Below are 11549 nucleotides of genomic sequence, written 5' to 3'. Positions count from 1 at the left end.
TTATACTTTACTCCTGTCTCTTTGGGAGGAATAGATCACTTAGGCATCATTTTAGGATTTATTTATTTATGCAATAATTCTTTTAGTCATTATTGACTTAGGTTGGAAATGCCATAGTGTTTTTTTTCCAATAAGAAAAAAATATTATTTGTGTATTAATATTAATGCAAAGGTGTAATTTAGATCATCTAACATATATTAAATATGCTTCACATGTATGACATGGTAGTATAATATGTTCAACATCTAATGTTCGCTAAATATTGAAATCTCCATAGGATTCAAACAACGCTATGTTCCTAATGTACATTCAAACTAGATAGGCAAATTGAAAGAATAATATTTTAAGTTTGAATTATACATGTTGATTTTTAATAGGTGTTGATGAAAGTGTTGTGCTCAACAAATTTGTCCTCTCCCAAATGGAATTCATGAATAAATGGATTGATATGTATGATATAAAAAGGAAAGAAGTGTTAGAAGCAAGGAAACAATTTAAGATATCAAACCCAAGGAATACCCCACTTCCCACTAATATTTCCGGTCAATGGGGAAAAGAATGCACAATAGAATGGGTTTCTAAACAAATTCAAAACCAAATAGATGAGGAAGGAATAGATGCAAACATAATAGAAGATGAGATCAACATGTGCAGAGGATGTGAAAAAAAGGTAAATTTTGAATTATTACAAAATGTTGCTTGAATACATTAATCACATTGTTAACTATTTAACTATGCACAATCATATTTAATTTCACTCAAGTAAATGGCTTGTCACAGGTGAGGAAGTATCCTGCAATGTGGGCATACGGTCATCATTATCGTGTAGAAAGAGTAGATGCAAAAAGACGATCCTTCGATTGTGGGGTCATGGTTGATTTCAAGCAATCAAGTCGAGCAAGTTCAAAAGATAAAAATGTTATTGAAGGGAATCTTCAATACGTTGGAAAAATACAAGAAATTATTGAGTTAGATTACTGCTCTTTCAAATGTAGTATTTTTAAATGTAAATGGTATGAAGCATTTGACAGGACACGGAGACATGATATCCATAGTGGATTGTTTTCTATAGATTCATCAAAATACCTACCACTGGATAAGGAGCCCTATGTTCTACCAATTCATTGTGAGCAGGTATTTTTTCACTAAAACAATATAAGAAATATAAGAAATAACGGTTGTATGTAATTTTGTAATTCATTTTTTATTGTGGATATATACATTCTCATTGATAATAAAATTTGATACCACTGGAGATCTAATATATTTATCTTCTTCACATGCAGGTTTTTTCTATGAAGATATTTTGGATCCAAAATGGATATTTGTCATTCATTATGATCCAAGATTAAGGCATATATTCGAAGATGCCTCAATCAATACAGAGAAAAGTAATGATGGCCAACCAAATATAGTTCAAGAATCGGGGAACATAGAACAAATTGGCATCAATGATGATGTTCAACCAGAGGACTGTGAACTAGATGATGGTGACAACATTCCTTTAGCAGTATGGACAAGCAGGGCTAGAGGTGTATTTTCACAAAATGATAAATTAGATGAGGCAATTCACCATGACAACCAACAATTTCCAAAGGCAAATGATCTTATAGAAGAAGGCAATATTAATGATATACAATATGAAGATCAAATTAATAGATCTGGTAACACTGATATTTTGATGACGAAACAACTTTTATTGATACAGAATATGACGAAGGTGAAGATGAGGATGATCACAATATGACTTTAGCAGAATGGTTTAGGAAGAGTAATATTAATTTCTTGCAAGAACATATGAACATTGACAAGGAAGCATTGGAAGACATAGATGCAGATGATAACATAAATGAAGACTTCTAGATAATTTACAGGGTATGTCATTCATGTTTAAATAAGGACAATTATTATGTCCCATTTTGAAATGATTCATTGTTATTTGGTTGTAATAGTCATTTAATTACCATGTTTAGAAATCATAATCTAAATTGGTGTTTTGAATATTCTTATAGGTATACTCATTACTTGATGCAATTAATGTCATTAAAATGTATGTTAGTTAATATGGTTTGTTGGTTGGAAATAACAAGCTCAGTTAGTTAGATAAGAGTTACTATGGTTAGTTTCATCTATTAGTTGAAAATGGTTAGAAATAATATGAAGTTATGACTGAGACAAAATGAAAATAATTTATGTGTGTATAAATTGTCACATATTGTGAATATAGACAAATATAGCTTAACACACAAATATAACTTGTTAAGTTGAATTTATGGAATTAATTAACACAAATATATTAAACTACACTACAATAAAAATTCGAATTATTAAGGATATTTGGATGGGTAATGAAGGTGATTCAAATTTTCTACTGAGTTTATTCATTTTTGTGATCAATAATAACTTTCCCACACGCAGGTAATATTTTCCCCATATAGGGAATCCCTAATGGCATAGGGTCCCTATCATTGTATTGTTGTCATCGGTATCATCATTTAATCATCATCCTCATTGCCATTGTCATCGTCATCATATTCACCATCGCCACCACTATCATAGGTCATTTTTGATTACGATTATCATCATATCTTCCTTGGTTTCTAATATATATATGTATATGATGATGATGAGAAAAAAAAAAATCATTGGTCATAAAAGGTTACCATACTAGACTATCTTTAAAGGTAGATCAAATTATTTTTTTGCACACTTCCAAAACATATGGTTTCTATTCCAAGGTAGATCTTGAACACATTGATGAATGCAACTTTGTCTTGGATGTATCATCCAAGCATTCTGTATATTTACAAGTTCACTTGTCATTTTCATTGTTTTTTAAAATGTTAAATATTTTCACGCATGATATACTGAATAGTTAATGGACACTACAAATAGTTTCCAGTACGGTTGATATTATTCTACTTATATGCTCTTTGTAACTGAACAAAATTATTAATTTTGTCTTGAAAATTAGACTTGTAGCACAAAGAAAATGGTTGGGAATTATTTAATGACTATATCAATTCACAACTACTAACAATTGTTTTTGCTTTCTCCTTAAGTTTTGCAACCCAATTTGACTTAAATTTGCTTAACAGTGAAAAACCATTTGTCAATACTTCAGGTTTTACAAAATTCCTATAAACAACTATATCTACTTGGTAATCTAAAAAATATCAACAAATTCACAATCTCATATATTAGTCAGAAGAGGCCATCGTCAAAGTGAATCAAATACCAAGAATGATCTATGTCTGCTAAAACCTATAATCACATTGTTTCCTTAATAGCAACTAAAAACTTCTATACCCAGTTGTTGAAATTTTGCAACCAATTATAAACCTTCAACAAGAAGTAGTTTTCTAACGAGAATTATTGCCATATCTTCCTTGGTTTTACGAGGAAAAAGAAATAAAATTTCATTTGTTATCAAAGGTAAACCAAATTCATTATTTGCATACTTCCAAACCTAGGGTTTCGTATCCAAAGTAGATCCTAACCACATCAATGAAACAAACTTTGTTTTTATGTATCATCCAAACATTATGTACAATTACAGACTCACCTCTAATCCATTGTTTATAAAAATGTTGAATATTTTCATACATGATATACTGAACAGTTGGACAATGAAAATAGTTGTCATCGCTATTCTTCCATTTATATGCTTTTTGCAACTTATTTGAAAGAGCAATTTTGTCCCAACAATTATACTTGTAGCATAAAGAACATGGTTAATACATATGATTAGACCAAAAACTAGTTACTACCAAAATTCAACCAAAAAAAATATTACTTCATAAAAATAGAATTAAAAACAAAAAATATAAAAACAAAAATTTTCCAAATTTAAAATAAATAAATGATAAACTTTTTTTACCAAAATTTAGTGATTTTTTTAGTGCTAATACTAACATCACCATTACAACAAGATATTTTTCTAGTGCTAATATTGCCATTACCACAAGATATAAGAGGGATATAATGCAAAAAGTTTAATAATAATATGTATGTAGAAGATGGTCTTCAGACTGGTGAATTCATGATAATCAATGGGACTACAGTCAAAATAATTGGATGTTATTTACTTTTTTACATAGATTGTCAAAATAATTGCATAAATCGGTTTTTTTTAACCAAAATTTAACAAAAACTTTGCTAGTGCTAACATTAGAACCACCATTACAACAAGATATCTTTCTAGTGTTGACAACACCATTATAGTAAGATACCTCAAGAGAGACAGAAAATTTTAAAAGTATGATAGCAATACGTATCCAGAAGATGGTATTGAAACTAGTAATTGTTCACGAATCCATAAGATTGTAAGGTCATTCTCATTATCATAACCATTGTCATCATCATCACCATCATCCTTGTCATTGTTATTGCCATCATTACATTATCATCATAATCACCATTCATGCCATCATCATCATCATTATGGACATTGTTTGCAATTGTTCATAATTGTAGATGTTGTAAGAAATATCATCAACCCAAAAAATGTGATCAGTGCTAGAAAAGGGTTGTTTAGGACACATTGATATACGTAAGAGAAATAACAACTCTATTTTTGACAGATGATCGATGATGATGATCATCACCACCATTATCATCGTCATTGTCATTTTTATCATCCCCATCATCATCATTAATGTAATTTCTATCGACATTGTTGTAATCATGCATCATCATCATTCATGCCATTATTGTTTTTGATGATGACCTAGATGAAAATGATGATCATGACACCAAAGATAATGCTTATGATTATGACAATGACAACATCTAAAATTGGGAAGATTCGCCAACGTCATTAGCATCGTCATCATCATAATCATTGCCATCATCATCATTGTCATTGTAACCACTATCGTCTTTATCATCATAATCACAATTCATGTCATCGCCATCATCTTCATTTTCATCATTGTCAATATTATTGACATTGTCATCAATTGTTCATAATTGTCAATGCCATAAGGAATATCATCAATGCAGAAAATATGATGAGTGTTGGAAAAGGGATGCAAAAGCGAACATAGAAATGGGGGCAACAATAGAAGTAAAATTGGATGAAAAGTGGATACAACATAAGTAGATGCACAACAACATGAAAAACCTGACACAAAAGTGGATGCAAAAGTAGATGCAGTTGTTAATGCAAACTTGGATGCAAACATGAAGGCAAAAGTGGAAGCAAACATGGGTCCAATGGTAGGTGTAAAACTTGGCACAAATTGTGGTGAAACAAATGCGGATGCAACAACGGAAACAAAAGTATATGCAAAAATGGATGAAACAAAAGTGGATGCAATAGGGGATGCAAACGTGGAAGCAAATGTGGTTGCAATGGTAGGCGCAAGATATGGTGCAACAAAAGTGGATGTAACAATAGACAAAAAATATGCAAAAATGGATGTAAAAGTGGAAGCAAACATTGATGCAACAGGCAAAACAAAATTGGATGCAAAAAATGGATATAATGTAAGTAGATGCAAAAGTAGATACAAAACGAGATGCAAAACCCAATGCATAAACCTGACATAAAAGTGGATGCAAAAATAGATGCAATATTTGATGCAAAAGAGGATGTGAACATGGTTGCAACATTGGAAGCAAACGTGGATACAACAGTGAGTGCAAAACATGGTGCAAATTGTGGCATAACAAAAGTGGATGTAATGATAGATGCAAAAAAAGAATCAAAGTATGATGCAAATGAAGATGTAAAAAGGGATGCAAAAAGTGAAATTTAAAATGGGTGCAACAGTGGATGCAAAATTGTGTGCAAAAGTGGATGCAATAGAAGTCGATGCAAAAGTAGATGCAAAACGAGACACAAAACCCGATGCAAATCCCAGTCCAAAATTGGATACAAAAAGGGATGCAAAAATAGATGTAGTAGTTGATGAAAACCTAGACGCAAATGAGGATGCAAACGTGGATGCAAAATTATAATCAAAAGTGGGTGCAAAAGGAGGTGCCAAACTAGGCGCTAATTGTGGCACAAAAATATTAGATGCAATAGTGGGTACAATAATAGATGCAAAAGAGGATGTAAATATGGATGCCAAACAAGAGGGAAAAGTGGATGCAACAAAAGTAGATGCAAAATTTTATGCAAAACTAGACACAAAACTCGATGTAAAACTTGGCGCAAAAGGGATGCACAAATGGATGAAAAAATGGATGCAAAAAATGATTTAAAAAAGGATGCAAAAAAGGATGCAAAAGTCGATGCAAAAGTTGATGCAAGTGTAGGTGCAAAAAGTGGATGCAAATGAGGATGCAAAAGTATGTCAAACGAAATTAGGTGCCAAACTTGATGCAAAACCTGGAACAAAACCTGGTGTAAAGGATGACACAAAACTTGGCATAAAATTTGGTGCAAAACGTGGTGCAAAACCTATTGCAATACCTGGTGCTAAACTTGGTGTAAGATTTGGTGCAAAACTTGATGCAAATTTTGTGTCAAGTTTTGCACCATATTTGATAAATGGATGCAAATAGCACCAAAAATGGGCTCTAGATGCAAAAAAAGAAGTAAAAAGGGACGCTAATCGCTGGTTTTGTTGTAGTGAATTTATTGAAATCACAAGTTTGATGGGTAATCACTACACAATCCAAATGCTTTGGAGTTTTCACAGTGTTGAATCCATATATAAAATAAAAAAACTAGTTTAAATAACACAAATCAAGATTTCATCTCAAATTTTTCTACCACACCAAAAAAATCCAAAAAAATCATTAAAAAACAACTCCTTAAAACAATAGCATCATTATCTTATTCTGGCATTGCAGGTTCGATGGCGAATCTTGATGAAAACAAAGAGCTTCAAGTGTGCAACCGGATCTCAAGAAATTCAAATTCCTTTATCTTATTTTGGCCTTGCAGGTTCGATGGCGAATCTTGATGAAAACAAAAAGCTTCAAGTGTGCAATCGGATCTCCACAAAGTCAAATTCCTTTGTAGATAATTTCCAATCTTCATATTCAAATTATGGCCGCTAAAATAGCAGATAAAATAGAGGAAATCACATAAAAACAATGATTTTGGCATTCTGATTGCGTGGATTTTGGCATTGGGTGATTTTGCAGGATCCTGGAATAGCGCAAGTCTTGCATATTTCCGCCTTGGTAGCAAACGGCCTTTCAGGCGGTTTGGCGGTATTATGGGATCCTAGCTGGATAAAAGCCAAAACCTATAGCTGTCTCGCGGGCATTCTCATTTCGGCTCAACTCAGAGGACACAAATGCCCTATTAATATTCTGAACATATACGCACCATACAAGAACAGACTACCTTTCTGGGAAACTCTTTTTGCATCAGAAATATTTGATGTTGAATTTTTAATGATTGCAGGTGATCTTAATTTCACCTTAAACATGGACGAAATCTGGGGCATAAACAAGAAAAAGGATCCCATTGCCGACAGAATTAAGAACGAGTTGCTCAGTAGGAATTTTGTTGACATTCTCCCTCCCAAGCTGCATCCGACGTGGGAAAATGGAAGGGCCGAGAAAGCTTATATTGCCAAGAGAATTGACAGATTTATACTTCATGCTAGTCTAATTGACAAATTAGGCATGCCTTTCTCAACAATTGAGAACGTCTTCATCTCTGATCACAGGCCGATTATGCTCGGATGGAGGGCAAAGGGGTTTAGAAATGGTTACTCCTTTAAATTCAACAGGACATGTCTAGAAGACCCGGAGTTCAATGACATCATTACAAAATCCTGGTCTGAGATGTCATCTTCCGAAGCTGCTCCTCTTCTATTGACTTTCAGAGACAAAATGGAGGCCATACGAAAGATGGTAAAGGAGTGGCAGAACCAAAAAAGACATGCGAACAGAAAGGAGCTCCGGGAGGTTCAACTGGAACTGGATAGCGTTGCGGATTCCATGGCCACACACATGCTACCTTTCAAAATAAGATGCCGGATAAAGGAGCTCCAAAAGAAAAAAGCGAAAATTTTAGAACAGGAAGAATCTTTCTGGAGGTTAAAAAGCAGAGCGATCTGGTTGAAGGAAGGAGACAGGAATTCAAAGTTCTTTCATAATTTCGCCAGCTCTAGACGCAAAAAGAATTCTATATGGAAAATCAGCGATGGGAAAGGAGGTTTTCTATATTCCCAACAAGACATTTCGAATGGGGCGGTCAAATACTTTGAGAACCAGTACAAAAGGTCAGAAGAATGCAATATCCAGGACGTTCTGTGGGGCATTGAAGAGTTTCCCAGGATGTTTGATGATGATCTAAATGACCAAATCTTTCAGCCGGTTTCTGAGGAGGAGTTGCTGAGAACAATAAAATCCTTCAAGAGGGACAAGTGTCCGGGCCCTGATGGCTGGACGATAGAATTTTTCTCTCACTTTTTTGATCTTATAAAATCAGACCTGTTAAGGATGGTGGAAGCAACCAGGATGTCAGGCTACATCAATCAAAAGATCTCTTCCACTAACATAGCTCTCATCCAAAAAAAAGGCGATGCAGAATCTTTCAAGGATTTTAGACCGATCTCTCTTTGTAACATCTCCTTCAAAATCATCTCGAAGATCATAGCTGAAAGAATAAAAGGAACCTTATCAAAACATCTATCAAAGGAACAGCACACCTTTCTAAAAGGTAGAAATATCATGAACGCTGTTGCAAGCACACAGGAAGCTTTGTTCGCTATTCACTCTAAAAAAAGTGATGCGGTTATCCTCAAGATTGATCTCTGTAAGGCATACGACTGCCTTGATTGGGGCTTCACTAGGTGCCTGCTCGCAAAGATCGGTTTAAGAGCCAGCATGATCAACTGGATTATGGCCTGCGTTGAAAGGGTGGACTATGCGATCATCATAAACGGGATCCCATCTTCTTTCTTCCGCGCAGCCAGAGGCCTTCGCCAAGGATGCCCTCTTGCGCCGCTCCTGTTTATCTTGGCCATGAACTCGCTTAGCCTCCATATCAACAAGGCTGTCAAGGAAAATAGATGCCGCCCCTTAAAAATTTGCAGAAATGTTTCTATCTCCCACAACCTTTTTGTAGACGATGTTATTCTTTTCGGAATGATTTGCAGGTTCTCCTGGCAATGCTTCTATGAAATCCTAAAAAGATTTCAAATGGCTACAGGACTGCAAATAAACTATGCGAAGTCAGCTATTTTCCACAATGACTCCAATCCGGTTGAAGTTGCATGGCTAGCTAATCTATTTGGAATAAAAATGCAAACTATCAGTCTTGGCATCAAATATTTGGGCTTTCAGTTAAAAGCAAATGGCTACTCAAAGGCAGATTGGAGTTGGATCTCAGACAGATACTACAGGAAGATCTCAGCTTGGGAATACAGAAGTTTAACACTGGCGGGAAGAGTGACTTTGGCGCAATCAGTACTGAATCAACTTGTGGTTTATTGGGCACATTTATATTTTCTCCCGGCGAGCATTATTCAAACCATGAATAAACTCACAACAAATTTTATTTGGGGCAGTCAAGCGGGAAGAACGAAATATCACCTTTCAAAACTGTCCAGTATCTCGTTGCCAAAGAGCATGGGTGGCTGGGGTCTGCTCGACATGCACACCTTTGGGAAGGCTCTCCTATGCAAGTCATTGTGGAGAGCGATTCATGGAGAAGGATCATGGAGTTCCATTATACAGAAGAAATATTTGGGTAGGAAGGACCTAACTTTTTGGTTCAGGGAGGGAAGGATTGGCGCCCCATATGGTTCTCCAATTTGGCTCAGCTTTCGTAAGATTGAAAATTATTTTTTAAAGAATTTAATTTGGCGCTTCCAATCTGGAAACAAGATCCTTATCGGGAAAGATCAATTCTTAAGCGGTGCCGAGGAGATCAATGTGCCTGTATCTTTACTAAACTTCTTTCACAGAAGGGGCCTCTTCTTTTGGGGCAGTCTGATTGCGGCATGGCAGGGATCTATACCACTGTGGAAAGATGCAGGAACTTTAAAAATGCCTGGCCCGATTGCCCTTCAATGGGAGCATATCAGGACGTGCCTAAGGAACTGTGGATTTTTTCGCTCTGAAGAATCTGACAGCCTCACTTGGAAAACATCGAAAGGGCTGAACAGTATCCGAGTTAAAGATGTATATCTGAACTTGATTGGTCTTAAGCAGTCCTCTCACAATCCCATCTTCCCTCGCATTTTTTGGAAGGCAGCTTGCCCGCCCAAAATGATCTTCTTTGCCTGGCTCTCATTCCACAATAAGAACCTATCCTGGGAAAACTTAAAGAAAAGGGGATGGCACGGCCCCGGCCTATGTCCCATTTGCAGGTTTGAGGAGGAATTCAATGACCATTTATTTCTGCAATGTAAAGGTTCAAAGCAATTGTGGCATGCCTTGGAGAATTATTATGGAGTCTAGCACAATATTCATGCTTCTATCACAGATTCGCTCCTATGGTGCAGTGAGCAAAATGAATCCTGGAGGACAATCTTCATCATCGCTTTGTGGAGTATATGGAAGTGGCATAACAACTCCATTTTCAATGGCTGCAAATCCCCTTTCCTGGATATTTTTCTCAATATTGTTTCTCTTTATGAAGCTCTTCCGCAAAAGTCCCTCAAGAAAATCAAGAGCGCCAGCAAAGATTTATCAAAGGATCCCTCTTTCTATCCAAGAGCGTACTTCGATGGAGCGGAACAGCACGGTTCCTGTGGATGTGGAGCTATTATTATGGTAAATGAAAACAATCAATTTTTCGCCCACTGGAACGGTGGGAAAGGCACCAACAGTAAGGCTGAGGCGATGGCCCTAGCAGGCCTTCTAAAACTTTGCATCTTCCTAAATATATAGGACGTCTCGGTGCTTGGAGATTCTAAGGTGGTGGTGGATTTTGTCTCTGGAAAAAATCATATTTTCATGCCGCACCTTGCCGGATGGACGGACAGGATCAGTTTATACTGGGGAAGCTTGGAAGGTGGCTCCATACATCATATCAGCAGGGAACTAAATCAGCAGGCCGACTCGCTGTCAAAAGAGGGTCTTCATTTAGCACCGGGTCTTTGGTACTTGTAGGTTTTGTTTGAAGGGAACCTTTTTCCTATCTAGAATTTTCTTTTCATGATTTCTAGTCTCTCGCAAGCAATCTTTCAGGTTTACTCTTTTGCTTTTTGTTTCTTCATGATGAAGTTTCTATCATTTTCCATGCGGAAGCATCCTCCTATGCTTTCTTGTGATCAAAAAACAAGAAGAACATCATCAAGATGAGCGATATTGCATACATTCTTTTTGCTTCCTGGTTATGCTGGCTTTAGTCTTCCTGGCAGGTTTTGTATTGGGTCATCTTCAGTATTTGGATATATGTATGTCTTTTTATATTTCTCATATAATATAATCACGCTATTTCTTCCTGAAAAAATTTCTAGTGACTTATTGTAACCAGAAACCCCATAATAATAGTGATTGATTTCAAATTTTAAAGATTGTGATCCAAAGCGTGAGTCGCGGTTGAAAATCGCTTAACTTACTTGATTTACTTCATTGATGAGAGACAAGTGATTTCTACATTCACCATGTAAGTGGAAGTTCA

Source organism: Pinus tabuliformis, chromosome J, assembly GCF_031772625.1.
Source record: "Pinus tabuliformis cultivar Carrire ecotype Pingquan chromosome J, CPIR1, whole genome shotgun sequence".
NCBI lineage: Eukaryota > Viridiplantae > Streptophyta > Pinopsida > Pinales > Pinaceae > Pinus > Pinus tabuliformis.
This window is presented reverse-complemented; position numbering follows the sequence as displayed.